Source organism: Manis javanica, chromosome 12, assembly GCF_040802235.1.
Source record: "Manis javanica isolate MJ-LG chromosome 12, MJ_LKY, whole genome shotgun sequence".
NCBI lineage: Eukaryota > Metazoa > Chordata > Mammalia > Pholidota > Manidae > Manis > Manis javanica.
In genome coordinates, this window is record NC_133167.1 from 105,710,807 (window position 1) to 105,736,544 (window position 25,738).

The window sequence follows — 25,738 nt, forward strand, 5'->3', positions numbered from 1 at the left end:
AGGCATTTGTGATCTCCCTCCAGACTTCATCCCATTGCTCTTGCATATTTCTCTGCATCTCCGTCAGCATGTTTACGATTTTTATTTTGAATTCTTTTTCAGGAAGACTGGTTAGGTCTGTCTCTTTCTCAGGTGTTGTCTCTGTGATCTTTGTCTGCCTGTAGTTTTGCCTTTTCATGGTGATAGAGATAGTTTGCAGAGCTGGTACGAGTGACCGCTGGAAGAGCTTCCCTTCTTGTTGGTTTGTGGCCTTCCTCTCCTGGGAGAACAGCGACCTCTAGTGGCTTCTGCTTCCTGCCCGGCTGCTATGGCGTTTATCTCCACTGTGGCTGTGGGCGTGACCTGGCTTGGGCTGCCCCTTCGCGAGGTGCTGGGTTCGCGCAGGTGTGGATGTTGTCCTGTGTCCTCTGGTCTCTATTCTAGGAAGAGTTGTCTTTGTTATATTTTCATAAATATATGTGATTTGGGGAGGAGATTTCTGCTGCTCCACTCATGCCACCATCTTGGCTCCACCTCCAACATGACTTTCTTTTTTAATGAAATGACAATAGACTATGAGGTAAAATATTTCACCTTTTGAAGAGGGCCCTGATCTTTATTATCCCTTGACAGATATTTAAATATATAAGGCACAACTTTCACTGAAAGAAGAGTCTTAGAAATGGTACAATATATAACTTAAAGAAGATGGTGAGGATAAGCTTTGTGAAATCTTGGTTGGGACACTGGGGATTTAAATATGCACCCCAACTGGGAATAGGAGAACTGTTTAATTGGGTCTTAAATTAACTTGGTGGAAAATGTGTATTGGAATTTATCACATAATATATTTGGAAATAATGAAAAAAAAGTGGCTATTTTAGATTATTTTTAAAATGCCATCTCTTCCAATCTGGTTTAAATTTTTTAAATAGTAGATGTTCTGGTTAAATATTTATGATAATATGCACAATACCTAATATTTCTGTTATTCTTGTGAAGTAAATGGCCAAACTGTTTTCCTGTCACCTTTAGCTAAAATTCTAATTTGAAAAGGTGATTCACTAAATAATATAACAGATAAATAGGTTGGAAATTAGTTTCAGAATAACAACTCTTTTTTTAATCATGAGACAGATATAGTTTGTAATTTAAGTTTAAAATATTTTGTAATGACTTTTTATCAAAGTGGCTGAAGAAGGAATTGCACAGATATGCCCAACCTAATCCCTAGAGGGAATGCCTTCAGAGTGAGCCGGGAAAGACAGGAAGTTATTGTCTGCTTCATATGTGCTGAGTGGTTCAACACATGTGTGTAAAGTGTCCCGACCTGCAGGACTATCAATGGGGGTTGACGACCTGGAGGAGAGAATTGAAAAAAAAAAAGAATGGGGCAAGGGACACAAAGAACGACCAGCAAGACAGGATGTCTGATCAAGCTGGTACAGTTTATTGTTTGCAGGCTCAATTTATACAGGTTAGCAAGTAAGGGGTGGGTCAGGAGATAATTGGACCTTAGGTGGCGCCGGTGGGGAGGTGTAGAGGGGTGACTGGGTCTTGGTTGGCGCCGGCAGGAACGGAGGACCCAGAAGAGAAGCGGGGAGTTCGCCATTTTGGGGGCGGGGGCCCTAGAGAGGGAGGCTTCAAAGGAGGGGCACTCCCCTGGGGCAGAGGGTGTTTCTTGCTTAACAAAGGACAGAAAAGGCACATGCTGTGAGGTAGCCTAACCACTAACTCTAACTTAGAAATGCAAATGTTGCAAGGTAACTTAACCCCTAGCTCTAACCTAGGAGTTCACTAAATGCGCTCCTTAGTGATAGGGGAAAACTTGTTTCTAACGTGTGGATGGGTTCATTGTTGCTGACTTTACAGGGAAGATTTCTAGCTGATTTTACAGGAAAGATTTTTACTCAAAACATTGCTGTTGTCTTAAGGCTTTTGTGACCGAATCTGCTTAAAGGCCCACAGATTTGCTCGCAACATAAAGACTAGAGTAAACCAGCAGGGCCCGGGGTTCACAGACAGCAGTGAGGGCAGGCCACCTCTGACTCACCAGGACAGGTGAACAGGAAGATGGGGGTGCAGGGTGTGGGGGGCATTTTCTCTGATGGCTACATTCCAGTTACTCGGATCTCCTTTGGACTAGGCCCTTGGAAGTAAGCACACTGCCTCCAATCCCCTCCTTCCTGTCATTTTCCCTTAAACAGGCAGATAGGCTGTCTCTCTCTGTTCTCCTCTTACTCTGCTCCTGTTCCCTTCCCTGATTCCACATCGTCCCCTGGCCTTACGATGTCATGAATCAGACCTTTCCAAGCCTCTATCCCCTGCTTTTACTAAACCCTCAGTAGGAGCTTCCTGCCCCAAGGTGTTAATTCCCTCCAAGTGATCACTCCAAACCCGGGCCCCAAACTGCTTCTGGTCTTCAGGCAGGGGTCTAATGGGCACACTCAGGACACACAGTGCCTGCTTCCCTCCCCTGGTACTGATCGTATTCCCAGGACGTCAGGACACAGGAGTGGACTCCGCTGTCATTTCTTTCCTTCATACTGTACAGGAACTGTGTGAAATTCTCTAGGATTTGCTCTGAAAAAAATGTCAGACCCAACCTGTTCTTGTTCTCATTTCTACAATCCTGGTCTGAACCAAGATGACCCCTCCTCCACTACACTGCATGCAGCCCCCTGCTTCCCAGACCTGCTACAATGATCCTCTTCTATTGTGAGTTCTGTCACTTCACCCTTCTTAGAAACCTGCAGGGCTTCCTGTTGCCATTAGGGCATTTATATATATTTCTATATTTATGAAATATATATATTACTCTCTATATGGAATATATATGTGTGTGTATATATATATATGCATATATATATATGAAATTCAAATTTATTACACAAATTACTTCACTACATTTCTTTTTTGTTAGGCTCACCAACTTTCATTTTGCCATGTAAAACTATTTTTAAAACTATGATCATTACTTTGTAAGTGAAAATATGTTTTTATGACATGCACAAGGGAGGACAATTTCTTTAAAAAAAGTATTTAAATTTAACTCTACAAAACCCTTACTACACGATCCACCTCTTCCACTGTGTACTTTTAAAATCATTGCTACTTCTACATAAACTGGCAAAACGTTCTTCACAGATGAGCACTAGTCTGGGGACCAGCATTTGGGGCCATTTTTGATACTTAGGATCACACACCTGCCAGTGCGGTGACCGAGCTTCCGAGGCTGTCAGTGGGCAGTGGTTGGATTAGGATTCGAGTGCAGGTGTGTCTGCTCCGGAACCAGTGGTGAACCCCCCACTCCAGCTTGCGCCTCTGCACTTTCTTCAGCAATAGGAGACATAAAATAAGGCTAATTGCCTCTCAGAGTCTTGGTTAGACTTGGGTCACCACATAAATAATTGGTCAAATTTCCTGTGTATGTTTGTGTATATGTGCTTTAATATAATTAACATGCAGTTTTGTATTAGTTTCAGGTGTACTATATAACGATTCAATATTTATATACATTAAGAAATACAGTAAAGGTAGTTATCATCTGTCACCATATAAAGATTATAATATTACTATGATTACTATATTTATTACTGTATTTTCTATGCTGTACTTTACATCCCCATGACTTACTCATTTTATAATTAGGTGAAGAGGGTTAAGATATACAAATATCTATTTTGCCCATCCCCATGCCCCCTCACTTCTGGCTGGCAACCAGAAGTTCTCTTAGTTTGTTTTGAGTCAGTTTCTGTTTTGCTTGTCAATTTTATATTCCACATGTAAGTGAAATCACACAGTATGTGTCTTCCTCTGTCTGAATTACTTTACTTATTAGCATATTAACCCCTAGGTCCATCCATGTTATCACAAATGATCACAAATGGCAAGATTTCATCCTTGTTTTGGCTGAGTGATATTTTAGGACCTCTTTTTTATTCTCCTACAATGAATACTTCTGGATTTTGGCTATGGTAAATAATGCTAGCAATAAGCACAGGGATGTGTATGTGTATATATATATATAATTTTCATTGGATAAATACCTACAACTGATGGGCTGCATGGTATTTCTATTAATTTTTTGAGGAACAGCCATTCTGTCTTACATAAAGGCTGCACCAATGTACATTCCAAGAGTAAACGAGTGCTTTTTCACATCCTTTCCAACACTTGTTGCTTCTTGTCTTTCTGATATTAGCCATTCCGACAGATGTGCCGTGATAGCTATGTCATTCTGATTTGCATTTCCTTGATGTTAGTGATATTGGGCATATTTTCCTGTGTCAGGTGGTCATCTTAAAGTCTTCTCTGGAAAAAGGTGTATTCAGATCCACTGCATATTTACTATTTTTTATTAGTATTATTTCCTTCCTTCTAACTTTTTTCTTTTTTCTAGTTCCTTTGGGTATTGAATTAGATTGTTTGAGACTTTTTTTCTTTGTTGGGGTAGGAATGTATGACTGTAAACTTCTCCCTTAGAACTACTTAGGCTGCATCCCAGCATTTCAACTGTTGTGTTTCCATTTTAATTTGTCTCAAATTATTTTTTGATTTCTTCCTTGACCTTATGATTATTTAGTTAAGACCCACTGGTCTTTTAGCCTCCGTATAGTTTCATTTTTCCCTATTTTTTTCTTGTAACTTGAGTTATAGTTTCATACCACTGTGGACAGAAAAGATGCTTGATATGATTTCAGTCGTCAATTTACTGAGACTGGCTTTGTGGCCTAACGTGATCTAGGCTGGGGAGTGTTATATGTTCACTAGAAAATGCATTCTGCTATATTTGGATATAATGTTCTGTATATATCTGTTAAGTCCATCTATGCAATGTGTTGTTCAAAGCCACTGTTTCTTCATTGACTTTGGTCATCTATCCACTGATGCAAGTGAGGTGTTAAAGACCTTCAATATTATCACATTAACTGTCAATTTCTCCCTTCATGTCTGTTAATATTTGCTTTATGTATTTCAGTACTCCTATGTTGAGTGCATAGATATGTGCAATTGTCACATCCTCATCCTCATGTTGGATTTGTCCCTTGATATGGTCATTGTTTAGAAGTAGTTTATCTGGTAGAAGTTTTGCTACCACAGCCTTCTATTCCCATTTGCATGGAGAAACTCTCCTCCACCCCCACTTTCGGCAAGTCTTTGGCTGTGTGGGGCTGGTTTTTTTTCTTTTTTAATCTATTCTGCCACTGTAAGCTCTTTGAATGGAGAACTTAGTTTATTTACATTTAAAGTAATTATTAATAGGTGTATACTTACTGCCTGTTTGTGTTGTTTCTGTAGTTCTCGGTTACTTCCTTTATGATTTGATGAGTTTCTTTAGTGTTATATTGGATTCTTTCCTCTTTATTTTTTGTGTATGTACTACAGGTTCTTGGTTGGTGGCTGCCATGAGGTTCATTCATAGCCTCCTGTGTGTATGTCTATATACTTGGTAGTTGCTTAAGTTCAAACACATCCTAAAAGCACTACATTATTACTCGCCCCCCCATGTTTTCTGATTTGACATATTTACATCTTTTTATTTTATATATCCCATACAAGTGATTATTGTACATATAGTTGATTTTACTACTTTTGTATTTAATGTTCATACTAGCTTTATAAATGCTCAGTCTACTACCTTTACAATATGCTTGCTTTTTACCAGTTTGAATATATTCTGCCACTGCCTCTGGCCTGCAAATTTCTTAAAAATCAGATGATATTCTTATCTGGATCTCCTTATAGCATTTTATCTTAACTGTTGACACTTTATGGGGTGTCTCGGTACAGGTCTCCTCTCTGCACTCTCTGGACCTTCCCAGAGGGGGTTGCTCTGTACCTAGTCGCTATCTTAGTGTGTCCTTAGCTCAGGAGCTTCCTCCACTACCGTCTTCCCCTCTGTTCACCTCATTACATGTCTGGCTTCATTTACTACATCTTCCTTTACTTTTCCAATCAGACCAGTATTTTTTTTCACTGTTGCTCATCTGTGTTAGACACACTCTCACATTAAAGCCTTATACTTACTCTGTCTGGACTCTTTCCCTCCAAGTCATTGCTCATCACTTTCTCAAGGAAGCTTTCCAAAACCGTTACATAAAACTGCACACCTTTACTGCCGACCCTTCAAACTAGTCATTTCATTTTCTTCCCCCATACATACCATGTTTTACATTAGAGAGACAGCATACCATGTTTAAGAGGGGCAGGGTTTCTCTCCCAGCTAGAACATAAACTATAGTCTACAGGAAGGCAGGAATGTTTCTCTGCTTTATTTTTGCATCAATTAGCATTCAAATATCCCATCATTTATATTTTTATAAAAAAACATAATAAAGATATGAAATTCCACACTGCAGGGCATTTAAAAGTTTTTCTTTAAACAGCTGTTTGCAAGAACAATATTAAAATGGAAATAACAATAAAAAAATCATATGAGGACCCAAATATTTCTTAAGCTTTAAATTCAGTAAGGTAAAAAGAGGAATGAATTAAGTTTTATCAGTAGGACGGCAGAAATAACTATTTCACTGAGGAAAATTAGATTAATCAAAGAATTGGCTTTTGAACTGCTATAAAGAGTAAAATAAAAGGAAAAAATACAAATTTGAAATATCAAAAAAAATCTGCAAACCTGTGTGGAATTGATGAATTTTAGAAAAATGGCTATCAAACAAAGATAATCTAGGTAAAGATAATGCACAGAAATTCCAGTTTAATAGCCTAATCTAAAAAGAACAAATTATTCTAATAATATTTAAACTTTCCAGAAATAGATGAAATTTCAAAACTTTTACAAAACCAGTGTTATACTCATCCAGAATTTGGAATAAAGCAGAATTATAAGAAAAAAATTGGATAAATTTTCTGTAAAATTTACTATAAAATGTAATCTTGTTGAGAATAAGTGTAACTATAGAAGATATATGCATTCAACTTGCATAAAGCATTTTTCAAGGCCAAAGTATCACCAGACATGTCAAAATACAAATGACTGCAGAAAATACGCAGCATAATACAACGGATTATTGACATTGGTAAGAATGCTTGCAGAAAAGATATTTAAAAGAAGTGTGTTAATTGGTGCAATCAAGTAATTATATTGCAACTATCTAGGCAGATGTGTAGCAAAGCCAACTACAAGGACATTTAGAGCAGCTCAATTTTGATTTCAGTGTTACAGAAATGACAGCAGAGCTGACAATGTAAGACCCTGCCTTCTCTTCTTTCTATCATGATATTCCTTTAGATTGAGAAAATATATTTAGTTTTTCAAAAAAAAGACACATGCTTTGAAAATAAATGTAAACCTCAAACGTACTTTTTCAAGTTATTTGAAACTGAAAATAAAGCATAGTAAATTACTTAAAATGGATATAAACACATCCTTGATTCTGAAACATGTTTCCTTGCCAGTCAACCTGATGATGTCTAGTTCTTGTTTTGGTTGGTGAAAATCCATACAGTTTAAATTTAGTCTATTATGTTCTGGCTGCTAAAATATATAACATAGCCGAATGTATATATTTCCATGTAATTTACAGTATGTCATAAAATCTGTAGAGAGATCTAAGTACTATTGCATATAGGGTATTGCATGTTTATACCTAGTTAGGATTTTAAAGTTAAGTTCATTAACTGAAAGTCATTTTATAAATATAATTTAAAACATAAGTGGTTAATTATGCCAATATAGTCATGTTTCATCCCTTAAAGTGTATCTTTTTCACTCATCTTGATAATTCTTACAATCTTTACCAAATGTATTAGGATTTAAAATTGCATTTCTGAGTACAGCCCAACTTGTTTTATTTATCTAGAAATAAAATGTTAAAATAATGCAAATACTTCTGTAATATGTGGAAACTTTTAGCCTAGTGTTTACTTCTACTCTAGGTTGTTTTGCAAATTGAAACCTCTCGTTAATTAAGGTGAACTTTTATCTCTGAAATGCTACAACATTGTGAAAGTATCTTTAATCAACCGACCAGAAGCAGGGTTTTCTTTTCTAGCCATTGTTCATCAGATCATAGACTTAATATATCTTTGATTAAAGACAAAATAGTTATTTGTAGATAATGAGTTTACATTTTGAAGTTTTTTTTTAAACTTGTAAGTTAATAAAAAAGTTTAAAGAAGTTTGGATGAGAAGTATCAAATCTTTGTAGGACAGATACTGCGGTGGACGGCAGGGGAAGGGTCATTTTACATGAGGCAAAATATTTAACATAAAATTCTCTGGCCTCAGCACTATTTTAGAAATAGCTTATTTTCATTATTTGATGAACCCCTAGGGACTGTTTATGGAAACCGAACTGCAAGCGTTACCAGAAGGCCACTGTCAAGTGAATGAGTTTACCTAAATGAGTTTACCTAGATAGTAAAACCTACGTCCCCATCATTTTTTCTTTCCTTCTGTCTGCAAATCATTAGGTTGTAAGTTTATACATTAATCAATTTTGACCCTTATAATTTCTGACTGAATTCACAGTATTAATTTAAAATACTCTTGGACAGAGATGGCAACACCCAGGCCACCACTTCCCATGGCTGGAGCAACACTTAGGGTCCTATGCACAGGCTCACCTGCCCAGGGACATAGGAAAAGGTAGCTTGAGGAAATCCATAAACTAGGGTGTCCAAGAATGGGCACAGGACTACTGGCACTGGCTCTGGGGTCCATAGACACCATTTTTTGGTTCCCTCTCCAATGTGCTGGTGCTTGTGGGAGCAGGGTCCAGGCACCTTGATGGCTGGCTAGGGGCTAGGGATGCCCCAGAAGTCCTTGTGACGTGGCTCAGGGCCTGCCCTGGTCAACATAAACACCAGATCCAGGCATCCTGCAAAGGAGACCCTGCAAGGCACGCCATAGGCCCCCTGGCCCAGGACAGCTGCCCCTCCCCAGCCAGCAGAGCCCCAGAAGTACTCCTGCCTACCACCACCCCTCCAAGATTAGGAGAGGTAGCTACTCCAACTACTTCATAAAGACAAATACAGAAGATGATAAAACCCCAGGACAAAAACCCTAATGAAATGGAGATAATGTAAAGAGTTCAAACTAATGGTCAAAGATTCTCACCAAACTTGGAGAAGAACAGCATAACAAAGAGTTAGTTAGAAATATAAGAACAGATCAGAGCTAAAGAACACATTAACTGAAATGAAAAATACACTGGAGGGAATCAAGAGATTAGATGATTCCATAATAGTATTTTGTTTTTATAGCTAGTGTAAGAACTTATGATGCCTAGTTTTCAACTAGTTTGCTTGTGTCACTTTCATACTTCAAAACAATTCTGGAAATTCCCACCGCTCCTCTCCACGAACAGCCACAAAGCATTTGGTGGCCCACCTTCTTCGGGTTAGGGTCGCTCAGAGCCCTGAAGAGGCTGAGGCCACTTTGAGGCCTTCAACAATAAAATGAATGTGTAAATATAGATGAAAACCAGCGAACCAAATGCTCTCCCTTTTTTTTCCTTTGTAGTTTTCTCATTGTAAAAAAAAAAAAAAATTCACTGTATCCCAAATCAATTCTCACAGCACTTCTGCAGGTACTTGTGGACATGGTCTAGGAGTGAAAGATGTGAGTCACCCAGTGAGCATGTTCTCGGCTGAGGCCAAACAGGTGACCCTCGGCATGGGTGCTCAGAACTCATGCTGGAAAGAACCTTTTTGCAGTACATTTTGGGGCTATGATTTGCAAAAAAAATTTTTAATTGGTCCTTTTGTTTAAAATAGCCCCCAGATGTAGTGCTGTCCAGTGGTCCTAAATGTAAGAAGGCCTTTTGGAGAAAATGCATGGGTTGGACAGGCCTCATTCAGGTATGAATCAATAATATACATTATATGACGTGTCTAAACAGACACACATAACAAGGTCATGCATTGACAGGTCAATGAGAATGCAACCAGAGGCTCACGGGAACCTGTGCATCCCCCTAGGAACTATGGTTCACCGTTCATGGCAACCTGATGGAGCATAACTACCTTGAACAATGAGAACTGACTGTGTGTCTATGTAGCTACCTTCCCAAAAATACTTTTTTAAGCTTTGTGACATTTCCAAAGTAATAAAAAGGGGTAAACTGAGAATCCACATTTTCTAACTACCTTGTAAGCACTAAGCTCTTTAGAAGGCATAAAACAAATACAAATTCATTTGATCTTCACAACAAGATTATGTATACCAAAGATCAGAAACTTGGAATAATTTCCCCAGGCCGCATCATCGGTAGGCGGCCCGGCAGGGAGTGGAACGGCCTCTGTGCTCAGTTGCCATACTTTCTATCATAGCAGCTTCCTGAACAATCCCATTTCTGAATTTAGACACTTATTTTGAGTGTGAAATTCAAACTCAATGTTGAGCTGTGTTTCACCTTATTAACTTTGGGTTGAAGTCCTGGTTAAATCATTCTGTTCTGTTCTCTAACTTCTCAATTCTTAATACCAGTCTTTATTTTTTTCTGTTGTCTTGTTCAAAAATCAAATTCTGCAGCTGCTTATAATTCTTCTGCAGGTGCCACTGATAATTATTCCCTATGGGTTTCTAGTACAATTCCACCAGGCTCGTTTATCACATACAATTACATCTATTCTACTTTTAAAATGTTTTTTGTTTTGTTTCTGCTACACTTACAAGAAACACCATTATATCAATTTTCAACTAACATCTGTGGAAAGAAAGCATTATAATACAAAAGACGTGTCTTTGGGGTGCAGCTCAACATCATGTTTCTTTCTTCACCACTTAAATAGCACTACAGTCATTTTATTGTCTTGAAATTTTGAAGGAAAAAAGAAAGACAAAGCGTATTTTGCCATGATAAAACTTGATCAAGTATGGTTCGTTAGTAGGGACTTAAGGTTGGCAAGAGAGAAAACAAAGAATAGTGATTTCTGGTACAAAGTTCTCCCAATAAGCGGCAGTTACAGCCTTAGTCGCCCTCACAATAGACCCCCTCACAGATTCACTTCCAGGAATTCCCAGCCATGCTGTGTGTGTGAACATTGTGCTTGAAAATGACAGGTGATGACACATAGATCAGGCTGCTCTTTTTTTGGTGTTCACGTCACCCTAATGTGAAGCATTTAAAGAGGAAATGGTAACTATTTCAGCCTCATATGTTTATATGGAAATCTTTTTATAAATTGGTTTACAAGCAGTGTTCCTGTACCACAGGCTAGCATACACTATTTCAAATTGGGCAGAGAGGAATGTTGCTTGAAAACGGGATTACAAGAGCTCTTTTTTGCAACATAATAACAATGTAGTTGTATGCTTAGCTGAATCAGCAGAGAAATTTTGCATTAAAGTATCTTGAAACAGAACTCCCTTTACTGCAGAATGGTAATAACAGGGATATGTTGGCATAATCAATTTGGTCTGAATGGATAAATTCAGAATAAAAGGGAAGTATGAGTAGTTCCAATGGTGTAGTAAATATTTTTACAGAAATTCCAAGAATCCACAAGAAAATCTAGTTTGTGTCTTTCATTATCCCAGGTTATTCTAAAAAGAATTTTAGCTGATCAAAGTGTTTTTAATTAACTGGAGGAGACAGAGGGCCTGAGGAATCACTTTTTATCAGTTGTTTTTTAAAAGACTTTTTGGGTTTTGCTGGAAGATAAGACAGGGTATCTGAAAATTCTGAAGGCGTGAGGGTGAGGGGCAGAGAGGGAAGGGACTGGAGACCGACGTGAGACCTTTGCGTACCCAATACTGCATCCTAAGTTTGAGACCAGTGGAGAGAGACTCCAGAGAGACATGGAAAAATGTGCACAGTGAGTTCTCAGGGAGGGGACCTGTGAACTCCTCAGTGACTGGGAGAGAATTTGAGCCAATGGCACTTTTCTACTTGTGGACGAATCAGAGGATGGACCTATTACCTGAAATCTGGGAGAACACTGAGCTATGATCCTTGTGAAATTATGAGAGTTCTCATGCTGACCACTGTCAGTGTGAACGAGGAGACGGCTTCAAGCAGAGGTGAAGGCACACCAGTGAGGTGAGAGGTCTGAAGGAATAGACACAGCTTGCACTCCGCTTCCGGGGCTCAGAGGACCCGGGTCCCGTGAGCGGCCCAGCCTGGCCAGTGATGCTGGGGTCCCGTGTGGACCCTGGGGTGGCCTCCTGCTCGAGGGAATCGAAGCCTCTCTCAGATAAGACTAAACAAGAGTAACTGATCAAACACCAGTTATCTGGAACTTTAAGCAAAAGACTCTAAAATGGTCCCTCTAAGCCACAAAGAACACTGGAAATATCTAAAGCTTCTGCAATTAAAATAATTTTCTTGTTTATTCTGCAAGTTCCACTACTCTAACTACAAGCAAAAAGCATGCTGACACACAGCTCAGTATTCAACTCAGTTCTCATACCGCAACAAGAGTACAGACATTTTATACAGCTTATGATTTAACTTCTGACTCCCTATTTTTACCATCTTGATCATCCACATATATTTTCTGTCTCCTAAAATAATTCTATCACACATAAATGTATTCAAATTCTTCTTTTGCATTTATAATTCCACACTCCTGACAAAAGGCAGTTTACCAATAATGCTTGGTGAGGTTTTTACAAAGCACATATTGTACTGGAGCCCTAATGATTTCCTACACGATGACACTGAAGAGCTAGAGTCAGGAATACGGGTATTTGCTACAAGTTCTCATTGCCACCTGGTGACTTCCACACATGTTAGTCCATAAGGTGATTTACATATTCAATACCTATCATATGTGTACAGAATTCACACCCAATATTCAGCATATTGTGGCATTGTCACACATAGCTGTTTCAATGCCACAAAGCAAAATGGGTTAACCACTGAAAAAGGTGAAATTAAATTTACTACATTGAACAGGATAGGGTCAGTTGGAAAAGAAAGGCAGTGATCTATTGCCATATTAAGTTAATATACACAGAAGGGAATATTATTTTCTGTGAAGGAGAATTAAAACCATTTTCAATGGTAATAGCTATGCTCTGATAATTCACCAAAGAGAAAAATGAAAATTTTACCAAAGTGTATTTTTGCTTCCAGTTAAGATGTAGATTCCTAATATAACATCATTCCCAAACAAAACATTCTGGATAAGCTATAAAATCACACTTTTGCAGACACATCAGTCTGTCCCTCCCCACCCATTCTTTCTCACAGAGCCGTCACAGTGTGCATGAGATAAGGTGCGGGTGAGGACGAACTGAAGGTAGTCACTGTAATGTGCTTCCCAAAGGTGTGAAGGGTCTCCCAGAATGTACATCAGCAGCCCCCTAAGTTCAAGGGGAGGGCACCCAATCAAGTCACCTATAGGTAAGCGAGGCACAAGTGTGCTGCCATTCCTGAACAGACACCCAGATTAGAGAGCAAAGAGAAAGACACACAGAGCTAGGAGCTGTGCTGTAAAGCAGAGAGAAGTCAGCCATGTAGAAGAAAACTGGTGACTGGACGCAGAACCACAGAGAGCTCTCCAGAATCTTGTTGAAGAAAAAGCCCAAAACCTGCCTTGAAAACAGTCAAATCCAGGGATGAATTGAGCCTAACTAAAGCTGCCACAAAGCACAGTGACATCTCAGTTAGCAACTGGCCTGTTTCACTAGCCCTCTGACAGAGGAAGGGGTATGTGCTTTTCTTGGGTGACTATTATTCACCTTTGTTCCTACTATTTCCTCACATGTACAATGGTAGGAATGTAGTCAACCATTATGAGACATGGAAAAACAAGGACTGTGATTCACATTCAGTGGGGATAAAACAGACAATGAGAGCAGACCCACAGATGACCGAGAAGTAAGAAGTAACAGGTAAGTATTTCAAAGCAACAAGAATAAATATGTTAGAGAAGCTAAAAACAGAATATCAGTAGGGAATATCAATGGAAAAGTTACATATAGAATTACAAAGAAATAAATGCAAATACAACAAATAATGACTATCATATTGCAAATAATTTCATATTCTAACTTGCAGAAGAAAAGATCAACAAAAATTATATAAACACACCAAGTATGTAAATTAACGTGTGTAACGAGAGAAACAGATGACAGCAGAGAGAAAATGGGGACAATTTTTTTAAGAGATGTTAGAATTATCTAAAAACGATGGAAAGCATCAAGCCACAAATTTAAGAAACTCAGTGAAACTCAAAAATCAAAGAAAATCATACATAGTCACATCTTAACTGAAACTTCAAAGAACTAAAATAATTGAGAAATACTAAGGGCAGTCAGAGTCTAAAGACACTTTACACACAGACAGTAAGTGATACAGATAATAGATGACTTCCTTCAGAAACAATGGAGGCCAGAGGGTGAAGAATGACATTTTTAAGTGATGTAAGAACAATAAACACTTCTATTTCAAATTCTGAATCCAAAGTAAATATTTCTTCATACCAAAGGACTGTAATACTAGATGGAAACTAGTACTACATGAAGGGATAGAAAGTGACTTAAAGTATAAATTATTATTTAAATAAGACAAAGAACATTTTCTTAATAGATGCTGTGTAGGTAGAATACTGGCTTCCCAAAGATATTCACATTCCCATCACTGCAACTTCTGATTTTAGGCATTTAGTGTTTAATGCCACACCTCAGTCACAACAAGTGGAAATGATCACATCCATTTCCATCTCTTCCAGGCTCCCAGATTTGGTGCAAACACGTCTCCTGCAGTCTACACCTAGGCCTTACCATAGTGAAGCCAACCCAAATTCGCTAGTTGATATTCATAGGCTCCATTCAAACATCTCTTACATTGCACAGAACTCTTAATTGTATTTATTTGCATTTGCTTTTTTTTTTTAAGGAAAGGATAAGCTCCTAAAGAGTTGTTTCATGCCATTCTCCCGAGCTAGTTTAGTTGCTGGTTATAATGCTGAAAAATGCTTACAGAATGAGTCAGTATAAGTGAAAGAATTACAAAGTTATTTGATGGCATGACATATGGTCAAAATATGTCTAAGGTTGAGAATCAAAGCAATCAATTTATCTTATGTCTTCTCAGATTTTCCCAGCTTCCAGATACAGGTAGGACTTCCTGACTGAGAACCATTACCTCAGCACTGGTCAGTCATCACAAAAGAGTTTTGGCTCCAAAAAGTTAAAGATTCCACTGAAAGCCAAAGATCTTTCTACTGACTTTTGCCCCACCAGCTCTAAAGGCCTCTGGGGATAGTTCTGGGTACTTACATTTCCCTTGTTAATATCTCCTAAGTGGTTCTATGTGGAAGTTCTATTGATATGTATTTTTCATTACTGACCATATTTATAGTACTTTGCCTATTTATAAGACTATGATATATGCTAAGCTGAGAACAAGATAGGCCACTTATCAAGCCTATACTACATCTAGAAAGAGAGGGAGATGATAATGTTTTCTTTGCATTCATTTATATAGTTCAATTATTGCAGTATTTTATAACATCAGAAAGTTTCAGAATGATCTAGAGAAAGGTCATAGTGGTTACTTTGACTTTTATGGGTTAAATTATCAGAGATACAAAGTATATTTGTCATATTACTGACAATTAAATGAAATTTCATTGGTCTAGTAAAGCCAGTCGACAAGAATATGTTACCGTGTGCTGCTAAAGATATTCACCACATACAGTTAAAGAAGCAAGAAGAGACAGAAATTTTGCAAAATAGCTGCAGATCAATTCAAGTCCACTTGGATAAGAGTGTATTTAACACTGTTAAGATCAGTATCAGAACAAACTAGGTTATGCTGTAAATAAAAAATAATCCCAAAATCTCAGGGGCTTAAAAATCACAGGTTAATCAATTGCAGAGACAGAAAGAAGGTATCGCTGCATGATAGGGTTCCCTACAGGGGGAATAAAGTCACCCCCCACTCATATCGTTCACCAAAACAAGTGGCAAAGTCACTTAATCCAATGACTGTTGAAAAGTTCAGAGGTATCATTTGTACTGAAATATTTGGTTACTCCTCATGACTGATTATCATTAAAGATGACTATGTATTGTCAAAAATCGAGAAAGATCTTTAGTTTCCATTGGAAAAGTAAGAATAACTATCATACCTCTACCAAAGCAAAGTTAATAAATACATCAAGATTAACTTTCTAAGATGTTTCATCTATATCTCCTTCAAATTTTATTTTGTTCTAGTTAAAGTGCTTAATATGAGATCTACTCTCAACAAACATTTAAGTGTATAATATATTGTTGTTAACTCTACACACAACAATGTACAACAGGGCTCTAGAACTTACTCATTTTGTAACTAATAAGCCACTTCCCAAGAAGTTATTCATCTCTTTCTATTATTATAATGGATGGAAATAATTTCCATGTAGGAACTAAGCCAATTATTTTTTCTTTTAGCATGAAATATAACTAAAAAAATGTACATGTAAATTCAGTAGCACAAATACAGGAATATCTTATCATTTCCATAGAGATTCCTAGAAATTAAATTGTTAGTGTTTGTTCATTTCTGTCTTAAACAGAGATAATTACCTTCCAAAAGCTTGTCAAATTAGCTTGCCTACAATAGTAAAATAGTTACACATTTCTATTTAAATTATGGACAATTTTATGTGGTTGTCATTCATCTTGGTACTTTGAAATTTAAAGCAATGATCTTACAGTTGTATTAAGGTTAAAAACCAGTTTTCAATCATCTTTTTTTCTCTGCTGAAAAACTCAGGGTAAATAATAAATTCTACAGACAAAACAACTAAAGTCTGCAAATGGAAGACTGAACAAACTAGATTTTGTACAAATAATAAAATTAATAGCAAAAGAACAGTAGCTAAATATACACACATTAAAAGTTTATTGATCACAAATTAATGAAAGAATTTAACCCAGGCTTATGTTAGATTGAGAAATTTTAACCTATGGAAACTTACAATGTCAAGTAATCAAAACTGATATGCTCTGGCAGACTCACAGAACCCAAGAATGGACTAACAGTTACCAAGGGGAAAGGGACTGGGGAGGGATAAGGGGTAAAATGGGGCATTATGATTAGCACACATAATGTAGCAGGGGGGGACATGGGAAAGGCAGTATATACAGAGAAGACAAGTAATGATTCTATAGCATCTTACTATGCTGATGGACAGTGACTGTAATGGGCTATGTTGGGGGTGGGGGACTTGATAATGCGGGGAGTCTAGTAACCATAATGTTGTTCAAGTAATTGCACATTAATGATATAAAAAACCCTAATATGCTCTGAAGAAACTTGCACAGAAGTAATTCATCCTAATAAAAATTATTTCAATGAAATCAACATGGAATACTGGAAACATAAATGGGACTTTTTTAAAAAAGTGAAATTGGCTTACTTTCATCAAGGGGCTATATGTTTTCAGTGAAAATGAAATAGACCAATCTTGATATAAATCTAATTGAACTATTTGCATCTATACTCAACATCCCACAGAATATTTGGAATCAAAATGGAGCAGGTAGAAATCAGGTGCTCAGAACTTCAGAGTCAACACTTGGGAAAAGAAAACGGAGCTCCCTCATCAGGCATTACCCTCAGCTCCCCTGCAGCCTCAGGTGCTGGGCAGCGAGGTCTCAGAGCCAAACAACACAGAGCTGCCATGACCCTCAGGAGCTCATGATTGAGTTGTGTTTGTTCTTTCTTGACTCATCTTACCTTTGGTTATAGGCTCAATTATATCCCTTCAAAACTCATTCATGATTTTTAAATCTAGAATAATGAACTATATAAAATAGGTGTTGTATACATTTGGGGCTTTTGCTAAGTTTAACTTTAACTAAATTTGTTCATTACTTTTCAAAATTTGTCCTTGCCTGAATTCCTAGAGTTACACTTTGAGTTGCATACTTTAATGCTCTGGCCAAAATATAAAACCTGCTTTTTAAAAGAATCACAGTTTTCTAATACTAAATTCTAAAAGTAATGTGTTCCCTGGGTATTCATACAAATGCAAAAGAACAGGCTAATGGACAATGTCTTCAACAGCAGCTTTTTAGCAAAGCTAGGAGCATTCTTCATATGTCCACTTACTAAATCTACCCTTAATAAAAGCCAAGGGAGTAACAGTAAAAATAATGCAATGCAGGCATATCTGCAGGAATCTCTGCAGAAGTTTGAGCCATTAAGGTAAGCATTTTTGATAATCAAACTTGATAAAAGGCAGAATTTACACTAATTTGAGACATGATGGATATAGAGGTTTTTGTGCTTGACTTCTCTCTCTTTGAATATCAGGCTTATGCTTTGCAAGAAGAAAAATAACTTCAAATTCAAACTCTTTGATATGAGCCAAGAGCAATGGAGTCTGGATTCCTGAGATGATAGGGCAAGCATTTTACAATAGAGATTGCAAAGTCTAATTTATATTCCCTATAAATATATTGCTACAGACTTGGAAAAAAGATGGCAGAGAAGTGAGGCAGAAATCTCCTCCCAAATACACATATAATATGAAAATATAGCAAATACAACTATTCCTGAAAAAGTGAATAAGATTGCATTAGCTAGTCTACATCAGGGAAAAGAGAACATCTCACAGAAAAGGGGAAAGTAATAAAGCCACAACCTGGCAGGACCTGAACATTCCCTCCCCCCCACTGTAGTTCACTGGAGGGAGGAAGAGAAACAGAGTGGAGAGGGAGTGGAAGCCCATGACTGCTAAACACCCAGTCCTGGAAACCTCCAGGAGACAAACCCACATTGCACAGTGCTCTGGAGATTACAGGGGTTGAAAAGCAATCAGAGACTGAAGTTCCAGACGTTTGTGGTGGGCAGGTTCCCACAATCGTCTGCTCTGAGAAAGTTGGGCACTTTGAAAGACTTCCCAACAGTGAGAGGGCTGCTAAAGGGGTAAGGATTACACAGAACTTGCTGCTCAGGAGAAGGAACAGATGAACAAAATCATCCTGGCACCAGCAGGTTGGGAACTTTCAGGAGATTCAAGCACTCCATCTCCCTGCTGGCAATGCAGCCCCGAGGCCCCCACCGTGAAAAGCAACCTGCTGCTCCTTCTTCCTGGCCAGCACCTGTGCACAAACCTGGTGCCTCTGCCATGGCACTAGGTCAGCCATAGGGCAGCCCCACCTACAGCAATTACATGACTTAAAGCAGAGGCTACCTCCTGCGAGCAGCTCACTGGCCCTGACAGTGGAGGCAGACACTGCAGCCAGGAAGCAGGAAAGAACTCTCTCTTTAGGGTAGACACTGGTACTGCTAGCCTGCTACCACTACCGTCGCTCCAGGGTGGGGCAGCTATAAAGAGCAGAGCTTCTAGGCACTAGAGGGTGCCACCTACACAAACCTAATATTTCTCATTATCCAATAGGATTATGAAAAGGCAGAAAGACCTTGTTCAATCAGAAATCCCTCAAACACCAGAAAGAGGGCTCAGTGAGCCTGAAATCACCAATCTTCCTGAAACAGAATTTGAAATCAAAGTCATAAACATGCTAATGGAGCTAAATATTAAAAAATTAAGGGATGAATTCAGGAGTTAGATAGACACATTAAAAATACAGTGGCTAAATGAAACATACAATGGAGAGATTTAAAAGCAGATTAGAGGTGGTGGTAAATGGAATAGAAATTAGAGAACAGGAATACAAAGAAGCTGAGGCAGAGAGAGAAAAAAGGATCTCTAGTAAGGAAATAATATTAAGAGAACTGAGTGACCAATCCAGATGGAACAATATTCACATTATAGGGGAACCAGAAGAAGAAGAGAGAAAAAGAGTTAGAAAGTGTCTTGGAAGAAACAATTGCTGAGAACTTCCCCAATCTGGGGAAGGAAATAGTCTCTCAGGCCATGGAGGTGCACAGATCTCCCAATACAAGGGATCCAGGGAAGACAACACCAAGACATATAATAATGAAAATGGCAAAGATCAAGGACAAGGAAGAGAATCAAAGCAGCCAGAGAGAGAAAAAAGGTCACACAAAGGAAAACCCATCAGGCTATCATTAGACTTCTCAGCAGAAACCTTACAGGCCAGAAGGGAGTGGCATGACATATTCAATGCAATGAAAGAGAAGGGTCCCCAACAAGAATACTCTACCTGGAAAGATTATCATTTACATTTGAAGGAGGGATTAAACAATTTCCAGATAAGCAAAAGTTGAGGGAATTTACCTCACACAAACCATTTTAAATGGACTGCTCTATATGGAATTGCTACTAAGGCAAAATAGCTGTCACTAGAGAAAACAAAACCACAGAAAAGAAAGTAGACCAATTAATTACTAACCAAATGCAAAATTAAATCAGCTATCCACAAGTCAGTCAGGGGACACAGAAAGAGTACAGAATATGACACCTAACATATAAAGAGTGGAGGAGGAAGAAAAAGAAGGGATAAAAAGGAATCTTCAGATTGTGTTTATAATAACATAGTACGTGAGTTAAGTTAGACTGTTAGATAGTAAAGAAACTGCCCTTCAATCTTTGGTAACCACAAATCTAAAGCCTGAAATGGCAGTAAGTAATATCTATCGATAATCACCCTAAATGTAAATGGACTGAATGCACCAATCAAAGGACACAGAGTTACAGAATGGATAAAAAAGCAAGACCCATCTATATGCTGCATACAAGAGACTCTCAAACCCAAAGACATACACAGACTAAAAGGGAAGGGATGGAAAAAGATATTTCATGTAAACAATAGGGAGAAAAAAGCAGGGGTTGCAATACTTGTATTATATAAAATAGATTTCAAAACAAAAAAAGTAACAAGAGACAAAGAAGGACACTATATAATGATAAAGGGGTCAGTCCAACAAGAGGATATAACCATTATAAATATCTATGCACCCAGCATAGGAGCACCCAAGTATGTGCAACAAATACTAACAGAATTAAAAGGGGAAATAGAATGCAATGCATTTATTTTAGGAGCCTTCAACACACCACTCACTCCAGAGGACAGAGCAACCACACAGAAAATAAGTAAAGAAACAGAGGCACCGAACAGCATATTAGAACAGATGGACCTAATAGACATCTACAGAACACTCCACCCAAAAAGCACAGGATACACATTCTTATCAAGTGCTCATGGAACATTTTCAGGAACAGATCACATACTAGGCCACAAAAAGAGCCTCAGTAAATTCAAAAAGATTGAAATAGTACCAACCAACCAACATCTCAGATGACAAAGGGGTGAAACTAGAAACAAATTGTACAAAGAAAACAAAAAGGCCCCCACACACATGGAGGCTTGAAAACATGCTCCTAAATAATCAATGATCAAATTAAAACAGGGATCAACAAATATCTGGACACAAATGAAAACAATAGCTCAACGCCCTAACTTCCATGGTTCACAGTGAAAGCAGTTCTAAGAGGAACATATATAGCAGTTCAGGCCTATTTAAAGATCCCAAATTAACAGTCCAAATTCACAGTTAATGAAACTGGAAAAGAAGAACACTTGAGGACCAAAGTCAACAGAAAGAGGGAAATAATAAAGACAAGAGCAGAAATAAATAAAATAGAGAGGAATAAAACAATAGAATTAATGAAACGGAGAGCTGGTTCTTTGAGAAAATAAACTACACACATAAACAGAATCAGATTTGAGAACAGATAAATAACTACAGACACCACAGAAATACAAAGAATTATTAGAGAACACTATGCTAACAAATTGGATAACCTAGAATAAATGGACAACTTTCTAGAAAAATAGAACTTTCCAAGGCTGACCCAGGAAGAAACAGAAAATCTGAACAGACCAATTAGCAGCAATGAAATTGAATTGGTAATCAAAAAACACCCAAGAACAAAATCTCCAGACCAGGTGGCTTCACTGCTGAATTTTATCAGATATTTAGAGAAGACCCATCCTCTTTAAAGTTTTCCAAAACGTAGAAGAGGAGGGAATACTTCCAAACTCATATTCTATGAAGCCAGCATCACTCTAATACCAAAACAAGGCAAAGCCATTACAAAAAAAAGAGTACAGACCAATATACCTGATGAAAATAGATGCAAAAATAGTTAACAAATATTAGCAAACTGACTTCAAAACTACATCAAAAAGATCATACATCATGATCAACTGGGATTCATTCCAGGGATGCAAGGATGGTACATTTGAAAATCCATCATCATCATCCATTACATCAACAAAAAGAAGGACAAAAATCACACGATCATCACAACAGATGCTGAAAAAGAATTTGTCAAAATTCAATATCCATTCATGATAAAAACTCTAAATAAAATGGGTATACAGAGCAAGTACCTCAACATAATAAAAGCCATGTATGACAAACCCACAGCCAACACTATACTTAACAGTGAAAAGTTGAAAGCTATTCCCCTAAGAACAGGAACAACACAGGGATGCCCACTCTCCCCACTTTTATTCAACATAGTACTAGAGGTCCTACCCATGGCAATCAGATAACACAAAGAAATAAAAGGCATCCAGAATGACAAGGAACAAGTTAAACTGTCACTGTTTGCAGATGATATGATATTGTACATAAAAAGTCCCTAAAGAATCCACCCCAAGAACTACAACTGAATTCAGCAAAGTTGTAGGATACAAAATTAATACACAAAAATCTGTTTAATTCCTATATACTAATGATGAACTAGCAGAAAGAGAAATCAGGAAAACAATTCCATTAACAATCACATCAAAAGAATAAAATACTTAGGAATAAACCTAACCACGTTAGTGAAAGGCCTATACCCTGAAAACTACAAAATACTCTTGATATAAATTAAAGACACTAATGAATAGAAATTCATCCCATGTTCATGGGTAGGAAGAATATTGTCAAAATGGCCATCCTGCCTAAAGCAATCTACAGATTCAATGCAATCCTTATCAAAATACTGACAGCATTCTTCAAAGAACTAGAACAAATCGTTCTAAAATTCATATGGAACCACAATAGACCCTGAATAGCCAAAACAATCCTTAGAAGGAAGAATAAAGTGTGGGCGGGTGACTACACTCCCCAACTTCAAACTCTACTACAAAGCCACACTTATCAAGACAATTTGGTACCAGCACAAGAACAGAGCCATATATCAATGGAATAGAATAGAGATCCCAGATATAAACTCACACATATATGCCCAATTAATATATGATAAAGGAGCCATGGACATACAGTGGGGAAATGACAGTCTCTTCAACAGCTGGTGTTGGCAAAACTGGACAGCTCTATGTAAGAGAATAAAACTGGATTACTGTCTAATTCCATACACAAAAGTAAACTTGAAATGGATCAAAAATCTGAATGTAAGTCATGAAACAATAAAACTCTCAAAGAAAAAACAGGCAAAACTCTCTTGAGTTTAAACATGATTAACTTTTTCATGAACATATCTATCTCCTCGGGCAAGGGTAACAGAAGCAAAAATGAACAAGTGGGACTGTATCAAACTAAAAGGCAAAGGACAGCATCAGTAGAACAAAAAGGCATCCTACAGTATGGGGGAATATATTCACAAATGACATATCTGACGTCCAAAATATACAAAGAACTCATGCACCTCCACACACAAAAAAAGCAAATAACCCAATTAAAAAATGGGCAGAGGATCTGAACAGACACTTCTCCAAAGAAGAAATTCAGATGTCCAACAGGCACATGAAAAGATGCTCCACATCACTAGTCATCATGGAAATGCAAACTAAAACCACAATGAGATATCACCTCACACCAGTTAGGATGGCCAACATCTAAAAGTCAGGGAACAAATGCTGGCGAGGATGTGGGGGAAAGAGGAACCCTCCTACATTGCTGGTGGGAATGTAAGTTAGTTGAACCACTGTGGAAAGAAGTGTGGAGGTTCCTCAGAAAACTAAAAATAGAAATGTTTTGACCCAGGAATTCCACTCCTAGGAATTTACCTGAAGAAAACAAGATCCCAGATTCAAAAAGACATGCACCCCTATGTTTATTGCATCATTATATACAATATCTAAGACATGGAAGCAAATTAAATGTCCATCAGATGAGTGAATAAAGAAGTTGTACATATACATAATGGAATATTATTCAGCTATAATAAAAAAACAAATCCTACCATTTGCAACAACATGGTGGGAGCTAGAGGGTATTATGCTCAGACTAGTACCAAATGATTTCACTCATCTCTGAAATATAAAAACAAAGCAAAATCTGCAGGAACAAAACAGCAGGAGACTCACAGAACCCAAAAATGGACTTGTGGCTACCAAAGGGAAAGGGGTTGAGGAGGAGGATTGGAAAGGGAGGGATAAGGGGCATTATGATTAGCACACATAATATAGGGGGGGCACAGGGAAGGAAGCATAGCCCAGAGCAGACAAGTAGTGACTCTATAGCTTACGATGCTGATGGACAGTGACTGTAATGGGGTATGTGGTGGGGACTTGATAATAGGGGGAATGTAGTAACCACAATGTTGCTCATGGGAAACCTGAGTGTAAGATTGTATATCAATGATACCTTAATAATAAAAAAAAAAAGATTGCTACACAGAGGAGGGCCAGAATTATCTGAATCGGTTTTAGATCAGATGTTAAAATGTGCAATTGATATCACATATTGTAGATAAGTAACTCAATTATAAATATAAAAGTGGCTCTCACAAAACTAGTGTTCTATCTCTAAAATTGCAATCCTCCCCCACCAATTTCATATATCATTCACTGGACCATCATCCAATTAGCTTGTCAAGAAAGAAACATGATCAATAATTTAATAAACATTTCCTCCCTCATCTCCACTTCTAATCAATATCCAGCCCCACCAAGTTTACAGCGTAAGAATATGACTATGATATTTCTTCTTTTCTTCCTACTCACACAGTCCTGATTGGACCTTCAATTACAGTTCTTACACTGACCATCTACGCTCACCATCTTGCCAGTAGAGCGCCTATAAAGACATAACCATTGACCAGTCCTCACAGGACTAAACCCTATACAAGCTCCCCAGCTGTCAGGCAAATGATTAAGGTCTTGGCCTGGTGTAGCAATGACACCTGGTGATGTCTCTGCTCTCAAACCCTCACTACCTGCTCATATTTACATACGAATATAGAAAGTATAGAACCATTTGTTGCCTCAACTTTTCCACATTCTATTTAAATGCATATTCTGCTTTGTTCTTGTAGAAAACTCCTACATATGACTAGAGACAGTGCTCAAAGGTTTTCTTTGTGTGAGACACCTTTTTTGAAAACCTCACACAGTCAACCACTGCGTGGTCAGAGAATCAGTGACATACTGGCTGGTGCTCGTCCACGTAAGTGAAGGACAGCTAGTATAATAACTGGCTTAGTAGAAAGATCGGGAATTTTCCACAGATGATCATGTGAGGAAGTAGAGACTTGGGACTGAGCGAAAGGCACGCACAGTGTGACAATATGAGGAGGAAATTGGAGCCGGATTGTAAGGTGATAACAGAGGTAAGACTCGGAAAGAAAAGCCACTGTCGGTGGTATTTATCAGTGAGTGGCAATAGGGACTAAGCACATTCTCCACATGGGGAAGAATTTTCAGTCCTCCACATGGGCAGATACCCCATATGGGGAGGAAATTTCAATCGTAGATTATAAATTTATAATAACTTTGCTGTAGCCCAAGTATGACGGTTATTCTTACTTGTTTGTATCTTCAATAAAGCTGATGATGTATAAGCTGGAGAGCCCAGGCTCGCTCCAAAGTCCTAATTTTTTATTTGCAATTTTGTGCTTTTACTTAAAAACTGCCCATGGAATTATGTAAGCTTCAGGCCCAGAAAAACTTCAATAAAAA

General features: G+C 37.9%; 1 protein-coding gene and 1 long non-coding RNA gene across 7 annotated transcripts in view; one reads left to right on the top strand and one right to left on the bottom strand.

Annotated features, from left to right (window-relative positions):
• Nucleotides 1-25,738, top strand: part of LOC108390737 (uncharacterized) — a 118,545-nt gene that overhangs the window by 62,721 nt on the left and 30,086 nt on the right. The window lies entirely within an intron of this gene.
• Nucleotides 1-25,738, bottom strand: part of NEIL3 (nei like DNA glycosylase 3) — a 750,694-nt gene that overhangs the window by 8,786 nt on the left and 716,170 nt on the right. The window lies entirely within an intron of this gene.